We start from the raw sequence: 18,205 nt of genomic DNA, 5'->3' as shown, positions 1-18,205 counted from the left end.
GGAATAGAAAATGCTTGTCAATAAAATCACTTTGGATAATCTGTTTACTTCACAGCGAACAATCCCAAGTTAAAATAGAGAAATAATAAAATCTTCATGCGTAAAAGACATTCCATTTCCGTTTTTTATAGGTTGTAAATACCCCTGAAACATTTTGCATCAAGCACTTCATCTTCGTTCTTTTCAAAGGATAAATATTTTGGGAAAACGACACTTTCGTCTTTTGAAATTGTTAGGAATCTGCACTTTCTTTTTCTTTTACAATAGTTAAACAAGGTACTGTGGTTACACACAGACGCAAACACCAAAACACACTTTGTTTAATATAAACAAAGGCGGAGACAAACCACATGAAGCGGAACACCGCCGACCACAGGCAGAAAGACGGAGGGAACGCGTGATGGAGTTGGACTTGACGATCAAACAATAAACAGTCCATTAAGTGTGCGATGGTAGGGGGAATGGGGGGGGGGTCGGTGGAGCGGAGGGGGGGGGGGGGCTCCTATCTGGATTGGGGGGGCAGCGGAGGAATGATGGGAGTTTATTTAAAGCACAGTGACCCCGTGGCCGATGGCTGCCTCAGTGCAGGGATGAATAAAACTTTAATGGCTCATAAAACACAGTGACCCCCCCTGCACCCCCCCCCCCCGCCAATCCCTTCACCACACACCCCTTTCTGTGTGACTTTGCTGCATTTATTCCCGCCAGCCAATCAGATGGCCTGACTCTCCAAACAGCAGCGGTGAGAGAAAAGAGTGATGGAGGAGGTGTGGGAGGAGTTGATGGCAGAAAGTTTGGGGAAGTCCGCCTGCCGGCGTTCGACTTCAGGACGTATGATAAGCCACGCGCTGATTTTAAAAACGTGCGCGACTATGAAATCACATCGCGGTCCGCACGCAACTGTGGTTTTTGATTGTGATGATGGTAACTCTGAAAGCCAATGCCATTGCAAATGTTAGCTTTATGTAATATAACATAATATGATTATGCTTCCATAGGCCTTATTAGTAGCAAAAGTCATATATATAATTTTTTTAAATAATTTATTTTGGGCGACGTGAGCCCAGTGTCATCAACTTATACAGAAACAGTCTTCATAACAATAATTCCACTCTGATGACGCTAATGCTAATGCTAATGCTAAGCGATGCTAAATGGAGGACAGCCAGGAGACGGTTAGCATTCATCCATCCATCCATTTTCCGATCCGCTTATCCCCTCGAGGGTCGCGGGAGCCAATCCCAGCCCTCTTCGGGCAGTAGGCGGGGGACACCCTGAACCGGTTGGCAGCCAATCGCAGGGCAAACAGAGACAAACAATCATCCCCGTTCACACTCATACCTCGGGACTCAGGGTTCCTCAAGATAAGGTTGACTAAGTGCTTTGTCTTTTCTTACAAAGTAAAAAAAACGTTCTCATTTAAAAGTATAATTTGTCAGTCACCAAGGCTTCGATTTTCAAGCAAAGTGAGCATAAAATGATACCAGCAAATAGAATCCCCGCGTAAAACCAGAAAGGACGACAAAAAATACGATGGAAAGACAGAAAATGAAAACAAGGAAGACGGGAAATCAAGTCAGAAATGTAGCGAGAGGAGGAAGCAAGCGCGGCACACTAGTCCAGTCCTGCGAAGTTTTCACATACGCGTGGAAATTACACATAACTTCTCCACTTTTTTGACAGAAAACTGTGAAGGTTCAAAGTGTCAGCAGCGGTCAAATCATACCGGTGCGAAGAGAAGCGGGGCCAAGACCCCATTTGCGCAAACCGGCCGGTGATTGCCTCAACTGCTCTGGACAGGAAAACAATATTCGGAAATGCTCGTTGAAAGTTGGTAAAACGTTTTTTCTGATGCGTGACTGTTGTCAACTAGTTGCAAAAATACCTCATATGTGAATTACCCATTACATGTTGAAGGGGTGATGCAGCAGGTTTTTATATTGTTGTTACCTTACAGCATAGACAGTAGTTGCCAAAAGTCGCATTTTTAGTTTTTGGAAAATAAGAAAAAAAATTGAGAACTGACAATCTAGACAAGTAAAAAAAATTGTAAAAAGCTTATTATCTTTTTTTAACGCTATCGTTAGCCTCATAGCATAATCGCTAGGGTCATTCTTATCCCTATCGGTGGTTACTACAGTGGACAGTTTATCATGTTATCAGATTACGAGGTGCATAAAAGGGTTAACTTACCGTTACAGTATCAATTAAAAAAATAACATTTTATATTACTTGCATAATTACATAATTACTTGCTAAATTTTGTTTGGGTTTTTGTTCTTGTTTTCCATAAGAATTCAAATACGACTCAGGGTAACAATGGAATGAGGCTAACGATGTGTGCATCTCTACAATAAATGCCTCATCATTACCCTAAAAATTGTTTGTCATATTTTTATTTACATAAATACATCGACTGTAAAGAAATAACCCAATCTGTGCACATGATTAATTCATTGCCTCTCCCGCTCATGTGCGTTTTGACCACTAGGGGCAGTATAATAAATTCAAGCAGACACAAATGAAGATGACTTTCACTACTTCTCTAAAGGTTTCATAAGCGGCAATAATATTAGTTACGAGAATTGTTTTATCGCTTGCAAGTCGGAGCAAAAAAAAAAGTAAAAACGAAAAAAAAAATCTACGTCAGGTCGTGTCATCATTTATTGCTTTGGCCCACCACTACCTAACTTTTGGTGTTTTGCTTATGTTCATGTTTTGTATCCTAATATTTACTGCGACTTGTACTATCATAGATGAGTTGAGAGTCACTCCGCGAAAAACCGATGAAGCCCCTGCGCAGTACTTGGAATTGGTGTGGTCCAGTAATGCGCTCCCCGTCAAATGGGATGCGATGGACTTGACCCCGGCAAAAGTCAGTGAGTCATCGCGGGACTTCCTGTGCTAAATTACATGTAATCATCGAGTCATTTAAAAGACTTGATCAAAGGTGTGAAAAGTGGCTAAGAGTTTTGGGGAACGTATTCTCCACGCTTGACAGCCTGGCAACGGTTTAGAGCAACTATCCCAGACCAACATCCAAAATCTTTACATCATCTCCCGCACTGACATCACTCCACGTGTGATCTCGGAGAGGCAGGAAAAGCTTTTGCCAGCCATTATCATGTCATCAAAGTGTCTGAGAAAAAAGAAAAAGAAAAGAAAGAATGAAGCTCCCCGGAGGCTCGCACTCGCCCAATTATCTCTCTGTTATGTCAAGTGCATTTGAGCCCCAAATTGCCGCGAGTTGGCTGGTTCAAAGCTATCGGGTTGCCGTGTGAAAACACAGCGACCGTGACATCACTGCCACTCAAACACGCATTAGCACACACGCGTGCACCCAAACTTGTGAGGGAATGAAAGCCAGCGTTGCTATATACTGTAAGTATCGGCGACAACTGTTTGCCTGCCAATCTCAAAATATCACAGAACAACAAATTAAATCGTATCCCAGGTATCTCAACAAAAACATTTTCTTCTTCTTCAAAAAAAAGAGACTAAGTGTAAAAAAATGTTTTAAAAAACCCTGAAACAACCTCAGTCTTCAGTTAAAAGAAATATCCATCACCAACGTATGTTCCATCTCTAGGGATTGTTCGCAAACTTAAATCGTGAATTGACGAATGCCTTGCAAAATAACCCCCCAGGTGTGACCGTCACCTTGACCGCAGCTCATTAAGCTTGTCCTTTGGCAACACAATACACCCTAATGTGCTCTTTAGCGCTCTGACAAGCAACACACACCACAGTTTGTGATTACAGAGTGTGAGAAGTTTGTCAGCCCACTGAAGGCTTCTTCTTTCCACCCCCGAGATGGTTCGGACCATTACGCATGACCCCTGACCTTGGCGGGCACCATGAGGTGACACAACGCAGGCCTGCTCTCACTCAGCCAAAACCAGTAACAGCGAGGGAGGCGCCCGTCTGTGTGTGTTTATGTGTGTGTGTGTGTGTGTGTGTGTGTGTGTGTGTGTGTGTGTGTGTGTGTGTGTGTGTGTGTGGAAGAGAGCAAAAGATTTTCAAGAATGAGTGCACTCAGTGACTGGATTTTTGTTTTAGTTTATTTTCTGTCATTTATGTTTTTTTCTATTTTGGGCCTCCAACATGGTCGAGCAAAATATAACGCAGCAGTATTTTTTAAAATTGATTGGAGATCAAAGAATCCATAACATCTGGAAAAAAAATTATTTTTAGACCTTATGAATAATTTTGGATTAATTGGCCCAGAAGCTTTTAGCATGCTAATAATGATGACTTCTGCGCTAGCAAAAGAATTTATGGACAAATTTGTTGGTTTCTATCGTAGGGATGAAACTTTCATCAAATGAGGACAAGCTTTTCTTCTTTTTTTTTTCTAAGCAAGGAAAATATGAAAATAAATTTATTAGTTGATAAAAGTAGAACCAGGAGAAGAGATGGAAGACAAATTGAAAGTAGCTGTTGTTTTGGATCACCATTAGCTCGCAATGTCTTATTTTTCTTGTTTGATTTTAAATAGATATCCCACAAGAGTTTTGGTGACTAGCTTTGTCATTTTATTTTTTGCAATTGACAAACGCAAACGTTCAAAAACGGACAGAGTGGACGTGAGAACGAAACAACTGAGATGTGCACTCACACACAAACACAATCGCACGCACACACACAAACAGGCACACAAAGAGGGCATACTTAATTTGAGAGACGGTTAATTAGCGACTGTCCACTCCACTGCTGAACAAGCGATCACTGAAGCGTGTACACCATGCTAATTATGGCTTAGCATCGGCGCATGCACGCACACACACACACACAGATACGCGCACACGCACAAGGACCGACGAAAGGTGAAGGACTTTGCTGGCCATGTGCAAATATTCTCAATTCATTATCATGGCTGCTTTGCTCTTCTGGCAGAAATGAACGCAACGGCAATTAATTCAGAGCACCATGTTAATGTTCGAAGTGTGCTCGGGAGTGCAAGTTGTAAAGAGTTCAATTTAGCCATCGTTTGTTTTTTATAGTCAACAATTATTTTTGTCTTGGTGATATTTTGGAATGAAACTCAGAAGGGCTGAGCTCATTTCCTCTGAATTAATGAAGCCAAAAAGTTCACCATCTCACACACACACACACACACACTAAGGACCTTATTTTTGTGCCCAGTGCAAGTCTAGTACGAAGCGCAATCTGACTGCACACACGGGTGGAGTTTTCCTTCTTTTGGCATTTTGGTAGACAGGCGTAGTCAGAAACGGCCGTTTGCGTCGCTGTGGGAGTGAACATAGCCGACTTGATTCCCTGCCAATCGAAGCAGCTCCCAGGAGAGGCGTGTGGGTTTTACATGGCGAAAGCACAAACGGACTTGCTGGAGTCCTTGCCAGAGGCTTGGACTCCAGCAAAGTTGTCTCCACAAGGAACTGCAAAAAAAAATAAATAAATAAAATAAAAAATCTCCTCTTGCGGATGATGTAAAGTTGGTCAGTACAAATTGGGCACTTGGGGCCTGCCTTCAACCGCCAGTCGGGGGTCTGTCTTTTTAAATCATTTCACCCACACTCCAACCCATACACTGGTTGTGCAGCAGTGCAGGGGTGCTTTTAAAAATATTGTATAGTGAATAATAATAATAATAATAATGTATTAATTGATTTCTACAGTGTCCGACTATATGCTTGAACTACAGTGCCAGAGATTCCTTCTGCCCGCGCGCCACAACTTAGACCTGATTTTACCTAGTCTAAAGTCGACTCCACTATCTGTCACCAAACTGTCAGGTGCGCCAGCGGCGTGTAAACAAAAACGCTCTCGGTCTACAGGAACGCCCAGCATGGCCCAAATGATCTGCCAAATTTGCAAATATGGTCAACTTGACTCGCCCTTGGCAAGACAATGAAGATGTCTACGAAAACACAACCCGCAGTCACATTCTCTCGCTCTGTCTTTTTTTTTTGCTCTCTCACTCACACGGTACGCTGCACGCTCATGATGTGAAGGTAAAGTAAGAAACTGACATTCATTGATATGCAAATACGGGTCAAGTCAAGTCCGCATCCGCCGGCGCCCACGCGCTCATCGCTTTTGTTTTGTGTGCAGTCAGACACAAACAATGAGGGATGCTGTGGGTCAAAGGGGGGGTGGAATGGTGGCGTTGGGGGCCAGGGGGGACACTACACCAAATCCTGGAGCCGTGCCTGATAGGTCAATAGTTTAAGACAGGGGTGCCCAAACTTTTTGGACCAAAGATCTACTTTTTGATCAACTAACCTCCCGGGATCTACCCTGACTGGCGCACGCACACATGCACGCCATGATGAGAAACAGCCTGAAACTGAGGCATGCGATGCACTTTTGCAGCCCGTTAACTATCGTAGCTCACACGTACAGTGTTAAAGTGCTTCCCTGGGCCCTCCCAGATTCCTATTCTTTGCTCGTGCCCTTGGTGAATTGTACACGAAGCAAACTCTGAATGAGAATAATGACGATAAAAGATAGAGCGCAACAGCTCTGATTACAAGCTGCAATTGCAGACTGCTGGGCGCAAACAACTTCCGGTGACGTAATCACGCGCCACCATAAATTCAAGATTTACCTGCTTTATTTTATTTTTTTATTTTTTTTGTGAAAATGAGACCGATTGGATGATTTGGGTGCAGCGTACATTAACACAAAAAATATATATTTATAACAAGTACAAAGACACACAAATGTTTTTGTTTTTTTTTCTCCTCGACACTCCTCAGATCTACTTGGGACCTGTCTTAGATCTACCGGTTGATCAGGATCTACTTAAGGGGACCCCTGGTTTAAGAGATTGTGCTTCTTTGACTACAAAGTTGTTGTGTTTTTCCAAAATGCACACCATAAAAACGTATCCTGCGCGTAGCTCACAATTAACGTGCACATCCATGCATTTACACACGTAACTGACTTCAAGGTACCTTGTTGACCTCGTTACTGGTTACAAACATGGTTACATGCCACCTCAAAAAGGGAAATCCAACACAAAAAATGCCTATGGATTGAAGAATACATCCAACACGGCGCCCCCCCCCCCTCCCCCTCCAGGTCTACTCAAAGCCGGAATTCTCTCATCTGGCATAAAACACCCTCCGTGATGATGTAATCCGCTCAAACGGAGCTTCTCAACATCTCACAACAATTTAGGAAACAGTCAAGGACAAGTGAGGTCAGCGCTCGGGGGGGTGCCAACTGGCTTCAACGTGACGCCCGCCGTTAAATACGTATCCCACCCCACTAAAACACGCACGCACATGAAAATCTGCGCTTCCTGCACACGGCCATGCAAATAAACACACATGTGCCTATGACACATGAATGCATACATTTTTACTGAGATCATTATCTCGATTTCCGCAGGGGCACGCACATGCACACACATACATAGTTACACAAAAACACACACACAGTTACACACACATTGTTCGACAAACATTTACTCTGTACATGGTATGCGTGTGTGTGTGTGCACATATACAGTATATATTACATATATATAAATAAGACGCACGCTGCACAAGCAGCATAACAAAGAATGACAAGTTGAGATTAATGGCGGGCCTTCCTCTGGCAGCCCAATTTAATTGTCAGCCATGATGGCCGCTGAACTCCATCAGATTATTTACACAAGGTTAACGCAGCGTCTTCAACAGTTGCTAATTGGAGCGACCGATACGCCATTGGGGGGGGGCGTCCTTGGAATGACGCGGGGGCGCCGATGAGGCACCGCGCGGTGACGAGAGCGACAGGTGCTCGGGTCACGATTAGAAGACGCCTTTGAGAAGAAATGGAAATGAACTCTTTTCATAATACGATGTGCTTTCTTGTTCAAATCGATTTTAGTTTTAGTTTTAGTTTTTCAGCACTCGGGCAGCCACCATCTGAAAACCACATCAGATTCAACCTTTCAAGGATGATTTTGTTTTTTTTTTCAGGAAAGAAGAGTGAGGAAAGAAGAGTCATGATACAATACAATACAATGCATTCTGATTTATATATATTAAAAGGTGAAAGGATTGGAAGGACGCTTAAGCTGAGAGCAACGGACATATTGTCTGCAAAATCTGGACAAAAACAGATTTTTGGATTGCTTTGATTTTTTTCTGTTGAACGGATTTTTGTCAGGTCTTTGTCAAAGCAAGACCCGATAGCCGAGGAAAACGGTCAAAACGTGTCGCATTTCGGCACTTGTTCGACGTGTCTAAGCTAGCCAGACACTTGAGGTATCAGACATTTATTTTCCCCTTCGCTGCTTACCACACTTTTCTGACACTGTTTATTGCTGCCGGGCGGCATTCTGTTCCAATTTTGCCTATTTACACTCCCTATGCTACGCTTCAAGCTAGCAGTGGGTCGCCATTTTTTTTTTTCTTTCGAGGATATTTTCAAACCTAAAGAAGTCAAAATTAAGATCAGGCCTTTTTGAGTCTAGTCTAAAATTTTTATTTTGACAGATTATATTTATTGGACTCGGCGGTCCTCAGTGGAGCTGATCCAAAATAACTGATGTTGTAATCAATCATAACGCCTCACATGAGCTCCAAATTTCACTTATGCTAACCCCATGAAAAACATTTGACGGTGGCCTTGAAATGTCGCCCTGAAGGCCTGGAATAGACTTGAAACATAAATAAATCCAGCAAAAAAGGTGGAGACATTTTTTTAAAAATTGATCTTGGAGAGATTTTAGCCACCTGTTTTGTAACACACACACACATACACATTAACACACACACACACACACACACACACACGTCAGCTCAATTGATGGATGTCACATTTAGAGAAATGTTAAATATACATTAGCACATATGCTCACGGCATTTAGAGAAAAATAATCAAGCCGGTGCCGGGGATCCGAGCTTGCGGTCTGTCAGAATGAGGAGGGTTCCGCTTTGGGAAGAATAACGTCATATTTTTGGCATCGACATGCCGATGGAGGCGTAAAGGGCGTACGGGTGAAGGCCGGGTCAAAGAACACACAAGGGGCAGCGCAAACACGCCGAACACTTGCTTCACATAAATCCGAAACGAAAGAGAAGCGCCAACAAGCGCTTTTAAGAGATGTCGTTGTTTGGCGGTGGCTACATTTTTAGAATAACGTGTGAGGCATTAGATAGTAATGTAATGTTTCTTTATGTCTAGAATATTTTTAAAAATGTCAATAAATATTGGATGCGCAGAAACTTTAGCATCCTTTCTTCGACAGGTTGCTCAACTCCCGCGGTCCGAGTGGTGTTTAGGCGCAGGCAGTTGGGAGTCACACGATTCACCCACGATCGCAGTGTCGCCCGTAAAACATTAGCAAAGCTCGGGGTTGTACTTGCAGAAGTGCCGCTTCTTTACTAAGCTGGTTTCGTCTCCACTCGTTTGCAGAACTTAAGTCGTCGGTCAAAACAACGGAGGTGCGATCGCAACCCGACATGCTTCCAGATTTCGTTTAATTAAAGACGGTGACACGTTAATCACAACATCTGATACATACACCCACACAAAACGGCTCGGATGGATTCCACGAGTTGGAATCTGCATAACATTACCGACATCCCAGCAGCAAATGTGCAACGTTGACATTTGGTAGCCTCCCGTGTTTTGAACTTTTCTCAGGGGGCTGTTAGCGCAAAGGCTAATGACCTGTATATGCGGGCACGACGTGCCTATTGGTTGAAATGCGTGTTGAGGGCTGATCGGTGCTCACTTGCTGACTCCGTGCAACACTCGCAGAGACACCTTGGCAGGGGAGATGAGGGTGCGACCTCGCCCCAACATAGGATTTGGCACCTGTCACGCACGTCAACACACACTTACACAAACGTGCACAGATAAATGTCTAAATTAACGTTGCACGAATAGCACACCTTCCCCGCTAAGATCATCTTCAGGAACCTGCTGAAAAACACAAACGGCATTGTGTCTCATCTTAGCGCTCACGTTGGCAGCCAGCTGTTTGGGATGCACACCCGCACACACACCCGCACACACACACACACGAGGAAGTAGGCAAATGTTTTGTCGACACTTGATGGAGGGAACAAAATGCAGCGAACTTCCACTACTTTCAGAAGTAATTTGAACCTTTCTGTCTCATTTTAAGACGCTTACCACACCGCTTTCTTGGTCTTGTACTGCCAGCGTTTAATCTATATCATAATGAAGGCAGAACGCAAGAAACAAAAATGGGTTAAAATATCAGGAGGATCCTAGAGGGCTGTTATGTAAATGTGGGGAAGAATAAGGTCAGATTTAATATTATACATTTATGTAAGTCCCCTTTTGGCCTCCATCTTGGCCAAAAAACAACAACATTGTAATGTGACATTAAGTGAAGTGGGACGATGGCGGGCTACCAGCAGGAGGGAAACCAGACTCTCAGTCTGACGTAGCCTAGCTCGGTAAAGCTGATAAATGGTTTTTTTTTGGACTGATTAAGTTTTTCTGTCAAGATGAGCTTTAAAAGATTTTTTTGTGACTTATGTAACTACTTGTTGTAACATCACAGCTGTGAACAGAGAGGAGCTAGACTATTAAACGGTCAGTGTAGCTAACTTAATCATTTGGTCGTTATATTGAGCGACTAGCCAGTTCAAGACTCTTAACTAATCGGACCAGCTGTGATTAGTTAGTTAGGATTGAGAACATTTGGTTACCGTTTAGCATCCTGTAGGTCAAAGAAGACACACAACACGAAAAACTGTCAAATAGTTGGTTCATTGGAACAATACAAGTCAAAACTATGAACGCGAAGCGTTAGCCAAAGCTAACCATGCTAAATTGATAGATGCTAACGTTTAAGATCGTTTGAATATTTGAGCTAAAAAAAAATCACAGCCAATAGTTATTATTATTCATTTTTACAACTTTTAGTGGGTCATTTTGAAGTCCGCCTAAGTATTGAAGTATCTGAAAAGTAGAAAAAAAAGGACCATTGTCGCTTGGTTATTTTTTTTGCTTTGTGCTGCACTTTGTTACAGCTGCGGCTATTGTGAAAGCACAATATAAATCAGGATGTATTGCATTGTATTGTGATCCAAAATGTGTTAATTAAAAAAATAATGACAATAATGTTAAAATATATGTCATAAAAGGTATTTTAGTGAGAACAAAATCTCAGCTCTACCAAGCAGGCTAACTTTGGGACACCCTCCCGTTCCTCGATATTATCATTAGAATCACCACTGATCCCGCCTGCAGTTTAATTTATCACCTTCCGATTAAACTCGATGAAATCCAACATTTTAATTGAATGTTTAGATGGCACGCGGTTTCGGTGATAAATTTCCACGAGCACCCCTGAGCTGCCATTTCATATTCCTCGCAAACTAATTACATTTGCATAAATGATGCTGGTCGTGATGATTGTCGTAGGGGTTGGTTGCACCACGTAGGTTGCATTTTAAAAGAGGCCCAAGCGTGAGGAAGTCAACATAAGCGTTGCTATCAACCCACATGTGACCTGTTGTATGAGATCAATGAAAAGCAAATGGAGCTCCTCTTGATAATGTCAGCCCCAGCTGATAAAAAAAACAACAAAAAAGAAAAAAAACAGCGCTTTATGATGTGTTGACCTTTGCTTGCTGTAGCTCATTTGTCATAGTTACCGTCGCGGCAACTCAATAAGTGACGCTTGCTGCTAATACACTTGAAAACTCCAAATATGCTTAAAATTGATTTTGAGATGAAATACGCACAGCGGTCACTTTATTAGGTTCACCTGCGCCCATTGAAAATCCAATCCCAGAACTTTCAGTGAAACGCACCAGTGGACAAGAGCAGCTTGCGATCCCCTGCTGAGCGCCTTGTCAGACTTACGAGCGATGGCAACGGGTTGGGAAAACGATAAGAACACATTTGCGGTGTTGTGTACATGCGTCGTTGCGGCTCTCCAGCTAACCTCCGCAGGCTGTGGGAACGATGTGTTTTTGGAGAGGCAGAGGAGAGTGGGATGAGGAGGAGATGGACGCGCAAATGAGAGATATGGAAAGCGGCCATCATTGCAGCTGTCAGGCCCCACCCACTTTCCCAAAAAGTCTGGGATATCGGACTTTGGAACTGAACATGTCAGGATGACCTAAAAAAAATGAAAAATTGGTCAATCTGCAACTGATGACTGTTTTTGCATAAAATGCTAAATATCTGTTGACCTCATCAAGCCAATGAGACACTCAAGAGTTTGAGAAATGTAAAACTCCGCCTTTTCCATCACACAGTGGGAGCCATGTTGTTATGTCGCCTCAAGTTTGGTAGTCTTGCCGTTTTTTGTTATTTTTGGGGTCGTTTTTGTTGTTGTTGTTGTTGTTTTGACAAAGATGAGTAGTGCCAGAAAAATAGTTTAGTTCGATGCATTGACGTAAGCCGGTTTTGTCAAAAACGGATTGCTGTCACGCCTTGTTGCAGCCACCAAGGTAAGATTCACTTCCGTCTATTAAAACTGCTTAGTCAGCTCGCCGATTCACTTATCGCATCATTCGGTCGTTCTAAAATGTTTTTCAAAAGATTGCGGGAAGCTAATGTAACCATAATGTTACATTTGTGACGTCAATGAAGGCACATAAAGTTGGTTCAGAAGCGCAGCAAAGGAACATCTGACGAGACTTTTCACTGATTTGATAGCGATCTCCGAGGAAAACTGTTTTTTTCTCGTGCGTGAGTGACATGTGCTGCTACTTCACTCAGTCAGGGAGGGTCGTTAACTCATCCGCAGCGGAAATATCTGCTCCTATGTCTCCTTCACCACTTTGGAATGTTCTCCTTCTTGCCCGCAGACGCTCCATTTCCTCCTCCTCCTCCTCCTTCATCCTCTTCTTGGCTCTCACGCTGTGAAAAGTAAGTGAGAGGAATGATGAAGTCCAATCTGCCGCAGGACAACAACACTGTAGGTAGCAATAAGAAGCCATGTTGGAGAGACGCTGACGGGCCGTAACACAGCAGCCCGCCAAGTGGGCCCGCTGCTTTAAATATGACCGCGGCCGCTTACGGTGATTGAGGAGGACCCCTGCCGCTATGCCCTCACTTCCATGCGGCCCGTCAATATATCACACCGCCGGAATGGTTCACTCGCTATGTTTTATTTGATTTTGTGACTGGGTTTGCTTGCTATAGATTTACTTGATACACACTCAACATGTTTGGTATTCATATTTTATTTTATCATTGGTTGATTCTAGAGGAGAGGACTGCTTCAATTTGATTTGAATTGAATTGGTTTCATGTTAATTCATAAAAATCTAAACTATTTACAATTAAATCAAATGTTCAAATGAAATCATTTGAGCATTTTATTTGATTTTTGTTTGCTTAGTAAAATTCGATTTTATATATATTTTTGGATGATTTTATTTTGTTTGATTTTAGTCTTGAATTTGACCACTTTTTTTCCTTTTATTTGTTTGTTGTTTTTTTTACTAATTTTTCCAGACTTAAAAAAATAAATAATTTTCAATTATATTTTATATTTTCATTTGAACCTTTTATTTTGATTTATTGATTTATTTATTTATTTTTAAACAAGCGTTTTAAATTTTTAATTGCATTCATTCAGTCATTTAAATTCTTACAACCGCATGTATTGGGATAATACGTATTTGTGAATGTATTGTCATCACACAGTCGTCCTTGTTGCTTGACACCATTTTCTTCCTGCCACGGTTTATGTTGGTGGGTTTAAGAGTGCCATGAATATGGATGTGACCCCTTTCTCCATGACGCTTGAACACACACATGCACACGCATGCAGTTTTTATGATTCATGCTTACATTCTACACATGCGCGCGCTCTCTCTGCTGACATTTCCCATTGTGTTTGACATATTACAAGTGTCCATATTATTCACTAGTCTATGTTAGTAACCAACAGGTCCCGATTTGGTCATTTTAATTGTCGTTGACACGTCTTGCAGGACTAATTAGAGAACAGCGACGTTGCGCTAATTTTCCACACGGAAGAGGTGTTTGCTTTTATGAGGAAAAACTGACGATTGTGCTCTGAATCGGGCCCACGCTCAATTATGAGGATTAGAGTGGATAATCACGGAGATGAGGAGAACTTGTTGGCAACTTTTAAGAGCACAGAGAAGCTTGCTATGATTGTTATTTCACATCAGAATCATATAAGGTAAATTAACCAGTGGGAGTGTGTAATGTAGGTGTATATTAGAGGAGCAACGATGAAATAAAGAAATGACGTCCTTCCACCACGGGTGAAAATGCAATGCTTTTCGTCTTATGTGTGTGTGTGTATACAGCATATATCAATACATAGATAGATGGATCATTCAATTCTATAAATATTGTTTGTTTATTTTCTAACTTAAAGTACTGTAGCGTTTTATATTCCTTATTTAAATAAATAAATAAATAAATAAATAAATAAAACGCCCAAAAATGGGGGGAGAGAGGGAGTTTGGGGGGCCGGAACAGATTACTGGCATTTCTATACATTGCAATGATGAAAGACACTTTGAGATACATATTATTTTATATATATATACATATGTATATATTTTTCTTTTTTTTAATGGTACCCTGTTTGCGTGTTCAGTTCCTTTTTAGTGCATACGAGGCTCCAAAGAAACACATAATGCAGCCCAGATGATAGTTAACATTGACATCTCAGTCATGTCTTGTCAGTGGTACTTTCCCAGCTGGAATATTAACACCGCGCCCCTCTGCTAACCCCGCCCCCTCTGCTAACCCCGCCCACCTTCCCATTCCCCCCAAAAAATAATACAAACTAGAATGAGTGTTAGGTGGAGGAGGCTTGCAGCATGAGGGAGGGAGTGATGTAATTACACATCATTGCTATCAGTGCCCTTGAACTCTGCTGTTTGTCAAGCTGGCCCAACAATGTAGCCTCTGTGCGATAACAGCCGGCGAGCTCCGGGCGAGGATGACGGAGGCTGTGGTGGTAAAAACAAAATGGTGTGGGCTTGTGGTTCAATTCAAGAGTGTCTGAACGGGGTCCAACTCAGGCCTGCTCATCGAGACAATAAAAATAATCATCAGAATAATAAATTTGTCTTGAACCCTTTCATGCACCCTGGAACCTGATAATATGATAAGCGGTCCACTGTCGTCAGAAAATATGATAATCACGTGTCAGGGCGACATGTGGACTACGAGGCCTACTTGGAATCATTTCCAGTGGCGAGGCCATTGCAGCCAATCAGGAGTGGGGGAAAAAGTCAATTGGACAAAAGATATAATAGCATCCATAATGATTCACGGGGGCCACATTCTGTTCATCACAAGCTTAAATACTGTACATACAGTCTGCAAATCAAATCCTGGCTTGAAAACCCATGGCTTCAAACTTTAACTGAGGTTTAATATTCTAACGCAGGATTTCAAATCAAGGCCAAATGTGCTGTAGCACAGATGAAATTTCCTCCCTCTTAAACAGACAACAAACAAGAAGAGGAGCCGCTGCGGGTGCCCGCGCTGCCATCAAAAGAACACTGAACATAAAATGACAAAATAATACACCATATAACACATAAACAACACATAAAACAGGCAGTCGTGCCATCTTAACCACTTTTAAACTCTAACTTGAAGCCCTAACCCTTATCTGAAACCCTAACCAGGGTCTGATACCCCAAATTGACCCTAATTTGAAACCATAACCAAGGTTTGAAATGCAAATTTGAAACCCTCACTAATACGAAACCTTAACCAAAGCTTGAAACCAAAAATTGAAATCCTAAACACGGCTCGAAAACCTCACTCGATACCCCAATTTAGTGTACATTGAAAGTCAAATTGAAAACCGTAACCTTCGTTTGAAATCCTAACCCAGACCTGGCTTTTTCAAAACCCAAGACCCTTGCTTCAAAACCTTATTTTCAAACCCTAACACATGCCTCTTTTAACCTTCAAAACCGTCATGAAAAACGGCCGCGGTGTGGATTTGCATGAATGCGTGCTAATGAACCTTGAAAAAAAAAATAACAGCCGAAGCTTTCCACAGTGGGCATCCTCCTCTGACTCACAGTCAGGGAAAGTTCAAAACCCAAATTCCTCTGGCCACCATTTTGTTTTCTTTTCCATTGATCACCAAGCAGCTGCTGATGGATTCTCTCTCTCTCTCACACACTCACACACACACAGACTAGGCGCATACGTCGTCGTCCTCATCACGATGTGTAACAACTGCCTTCATCTTTCTTTGTCTAGCCCGGTAATAAACGAGGCTTGCTCGTAATTGGCCCGGCCCGAGACGACATCATCACTCATTCAGGTGTCCGATAATGACGCGCGCGCACACGGCCGCGCGTGCGCATGCAAATCCATATCATTGATCTGCGCTCCCTCCGGCCGTCCCGTCTTTCACAAAGCAATAAGCGGCTAGAGGACATCGGAAGTTTCGTGTATGTCTCAATTAGGACAAGTGCACACACTCGGCTTGAAACCCTACTTTGAAACACTCATGGTGGGTTGAAACCTTTAACCCTGACTTGATATCATATTGTACATTGAAACCCTAACCCTGCCTTTGAAACACTGATTTGAAACGTTAACTCATGGTTTGAAACTGTCATTTGACTTGAAACCCAATCCCCGGCCTGCTTGAAACCCTAACTCTGGTTTTAAAACCTACTTTCAAGGCCGAACTTTGCACCGTGATCCTGTTTTGAAACCCGAATTTCAAACTAACTCGAACCCTGGGACTAATTTGAAAGACTAACCCTGGTTTGAAATCATAACGCTGACTAAAAACCCTTCTTTTAAAATCTACAGGCTTATACACCTGGGATTAAAATTTACTTCCTCACCTTAATTTTTAACCATATCTCTGATTTAAACATGAATTTCAGACACCCACCAAGGTTTGAAACCCCAATTTCTAACCCTAAAAAAACAACTACAAACTCTAATTTCAAACCTTGAAATCGGTTTAAAACTCATTCCTAAACCCTCGTCAGCCCCATCTCTGGCTTGAAACCCTATTTTGAAAAACTAACTCTACTTTAAATTCTACTTCCAAAACTTGAAGTCCAACCCCGAGTTTGAAACCCTAACCCCGCCTACAAACCCTATTTTCCCTGGCTTGAATGTACCTACTTCACCGCGCCGCTGCGCGCCGCCACTGCGCCGCTCAGGCAGTGGCTCACTACGATCGCGCGGGCATCTTAGCGAAAAAATGTTGTCTACCCACAAGCATTGCAATGAAATTGTTAGTTATTTAGTAGAGCTAAACATCTCTTTATTTTCACGATAAGCAATGAAGATGAACAAAAAGTTGAACCAAGCAACAACACTTTTGTGGGCCGAAGGCCCACCTTACCAGCCTTCCGCAGGAACTAGCTGATGAGCCGCACGGAGGGCGGCGAACCAGCTCGTATCTTTAATATCAGGCTTTGAACCGTAACATTAGCTGAAAACCCTACTTTCAATCCTCGCCCTAATTTGAAACCCTGACCTCAATTCAAAACCCTAATCCTGATTTAAACACCTACTTTGAACCCTCGGATTCACTTTAAACTCTCATTCGAAACCCTAATTCTTGTTTAAAGCCTAACCGCGCACCATTTTCAACAAAAGACTTTTATTAGTCTTTCTTTATACTCTACATACGTTTTCTTACTACTCGTACGTAGTATGTTAGCGCAGTATATTTGTGCGGTACGTTTGCGTCCCCCGCCTTGAGGCAAGCTCATCCCAGTGGCCAAGTAAAGATTGATGTTGCTCATCTTCGGGAATGGCCTCGTAAAAAGGGAAAGCGCCGCAGCGGACAGGGGCAGGCTGGCTCTGCCTCTCCGCCGCCTCGTCTTTTCTCACTGTTCATTCATGCCTCCTGCTTGCCGCGGTGAAATACGCTACGCTGTCGCCATATGCCATGTGTCGCGATACACCACATCGTTGCTATACGGCACGTCGTTTCTATACACCCCGTCATATCGCTATACACAATGTTGTCGCTATATGCCCCATCGTCGACATGCTATTCGCCACGTCATCGTTATACTCCGCATCGTCTCTCTACGCCGCAACGTTGCTACCATGACATGTTCCAAGGTGAGCGCTGATCTCATCCCGTCTGACCCCCCATTCGAGTCGCGACCACGCTCGATGCATTTCTCCGTCCAGCCGCGGCGCTAATTGCTTGCCCCCACCTTCACTTCACCTCATTAAGGCCAACCTTTCACCACTTTTTTTTTTTACTTCACGATATTCTTCTTGCAGTCTCCTCTAAGATGTCAAATTGCCC

This window comes from Hippocampus zosterae, chromosome 11, assembly GCF_025434085.1.
Source record: "Hippocampus zosterae strain Florida chromosome 11, ASM2543408v3, whole genome shotgun sequence".
In the NCBI taxonomy this organism is placed as follows: domain Eukaryota; kingdom Metazoa; phylum Chordata; class Actinopteri; order Syngnathiformes; family Syngnathidae; genus Hippocampus; species Hippocampus zosterae.
The sequence above is the reverse complement of the archived record's forward strand: the minus strand, read 5'-3'. Positions refer to the sequence as shown.